The sequence below is a fragment of the Zingiber officinale genome, chromosome 9A (assembly GCF_018446385.1).
Source record: "Zingiber officinale cultivar Zhangliang chromosome 9A, Zo_v1.1, whole genome shotgun sequence".
NCBI lineage: Eukaryota > Viridiplantae > Streptophyta > Magnoliopsida > Zingiberales > Zingiberaceae > Zingiber > Zingiber officinale.
Genome location: NC_056002.1, coordinates 77,029,632 through 77,031,980, shown reverse-complemented (window position 1 = coordinate 77,031,980; position 2,349 = coordinate 77,029,632). Strand labels below are relative to the sequence as shown.

Genomic DNA, 2,349 nt, shown 5'->3' with positions numbered 1-2,349 from the left:
TTGAAATTAAGCCTGCAGTAATTCACATGGTTCAATAGAATCAATTTGGAGGAGGGCCACACGATGATCCAAACCACCACTTAGAGCTTTTCTACGAGATTTGTGGTACCATGAAAGTGAACGGAGTCCCTCCAGAATCAGTGAGGTTATTTCTTTTTGGATTCTCCTTTAAAGATAGAGCCAAGCAGTGGCAAAATTCCCTTCCAACAAACAACATTACATCTTGGGAGTAGTGTGAGCAGAAATTTCTAGACAAATTCTATCCACCAAGCAAAACTGCTCACATGAGAAATTTGGTTGCAAGCTTCAAACAGATAAACTCAGAATCATTATTTGAAGCCTGGGACAGATTCAAGAGTATGCTGAGATAGTGCCCCCATCATGACCTTGAGAAATGGTTGGTTCTGCACACATTCTACAATGGAATAAACTATCACACAAAGGTATCCCTCAATTCTGCAGCAGGAGGAGCACTAATGAACAAGAACCTTGATGAAGCTAAAGAGATCATAGAGAATGTGGCACAGAACCACCATCAGTGGGAAACTGAAAAATCTGGTAGTTCTTTCTCAGGAAATCCAATAAAGGCATCAGGAAAATTTGACATAGATGCAGTCACACTCATGTCTGCAAAGCTGGACACTCTGTCCAAGAAGTTTGAGGCCATGGGAAACAACACGGCTAATGCAATAGTTTGTGTTTGTGAAACTTGCGGAAGTACAGATCATGCTCAAGATACTTGCCCCCTAGGACCAATACAAGCACAGATAAACCAACTTGAGCAATGCGATGCGATAGTCAACTACAACCAAAAGGAAAACAATCCATACTCCAACAAATACAACTCTGGATGGATGAACCACCCAAATTTCTCATACTAGAATAACCAAGACCAAGGGCCAGCAAAACAAAGCTATCAACCTGGGCAACAGAGCTACCCATCTGGACAACATACTTATCAACATCAACCTTCACAGCTGTCCAGAATCGAAAAGATATTTGAAGAAGCTCTCTCAGAGCAAAAAGAGAGGAAGAATGAAATGAAGCAATTGACTCAAAGACTGGAAAATTCAGAAAAACATCAGAAGATGCAAGTTAGCTAGATAGCCCAGATAGCCCAGTCTTTTTCAAGAGCACAGGGAACACTATAGAAACCCAGTAGAACACTGCAACCGCATCGAGCTGAGGAGCGGACGAACTTTGGGAGACCCCCAAATCACTATTCAGAAAGGACCTGAGTCAGAGGAAGAGCCCTCTCCCCCACTGCCCAATCAGATCCAGAACAGGGATGGAGAGGAGATCACCAAGAAAGTTAAAGAAACTCTTCGAATTCCCCTGTAAAGTCAGACAATTCCTTTCCCTCAGAAATTGATAACATCCCAAAAGGATGAAGAGTTCAATCGATTCCTGAAGAAGATTAAGGAAATTTACGTAGAAGTACCACAAATGGATACACTACACCAAATGGTGAAGTTCGTAAAATTCCTAAAGGGTATTTTATCTAACAGGAGATAGAAGGGTGACTTTGAGACTATAGCACTAACAGAGAATTGCAACGCTCTACTTATGGCAAATATTCCACTGAAACTTCAGGATCTAGGAAGTTTTTCCATACCTTGCAAGATTGGTTCTGAACTCATACAGAAAGCTTTCTGCGACTTGGGAGCCAGCATTAGCCTACTTCCATACTCCTTATGTAAGAAGCTAGGACTCCAGAACATTAAACTGACTACAATGGTATTGCAATTAGCTGACCATTCATGTAGATACCCAATGGGAATAGTGGAGGAAGTGCCAGTAGAAGTAGGTGGATGCATCATCCCCACAGATTTCATTATCTTGGATATGGAGGAGGATCCCAAGATACCGATCATCCTTGGAAGGTCATTCCTTGCCACAGCTGGAGCCCTCATTGATGTGAAAAGTCACAAGTTATCCTTGGAGATCGGTAAAGAAAGGATTGAATTTGATTTATCTAATTCTTCTATCAACGACCCCTCTTCTCAGGGAAATTCAAGTAAGATGAACATACACAAAGTCGAGGAGTGCAGTTTCTAAGAGAGATCCCCTCAAACAAGCAATAAGAAGTACATTTGTCCTGCACGAGCGAAACTAAAGGTGCAGACTGGAGCATTAACCCTAGGAGGAGAGTCATGCTTCCATGGGTTTAGTCCACACTGACTAAAACGGGGTCGAGCTAAAGACCTAAAACAAACGCTTCTTAGGAAGCAACCCAAGGGTTTTTCATTTTAGTTCATCATTTCGTTTATCATTTTATTTCTCTAGTAAGTTCGAGTCGAGTACTTTTATTATTTCTTTATTTTTGGGTATTCGTTTTCAGGATGTACA

General features: G+C 41.4%; 1 non-coding gene across 1 annotated transcript; it reads right to left on the bottom strand.

Moving 5' to 3' along the window:
• Positions 1-282: 282 nt before the first annotated feature.
• Positions 283-388, bottom strand: LOC122022079. The gene has a single exon (XR_006122822.1). It is a non-coding gene; the product is annotated as a small nucleolar RNA R71 (small nucleolar RNA).
• Between the last annotated feature and the right edge of the window lie 1,961 nt (positions 389-2,349).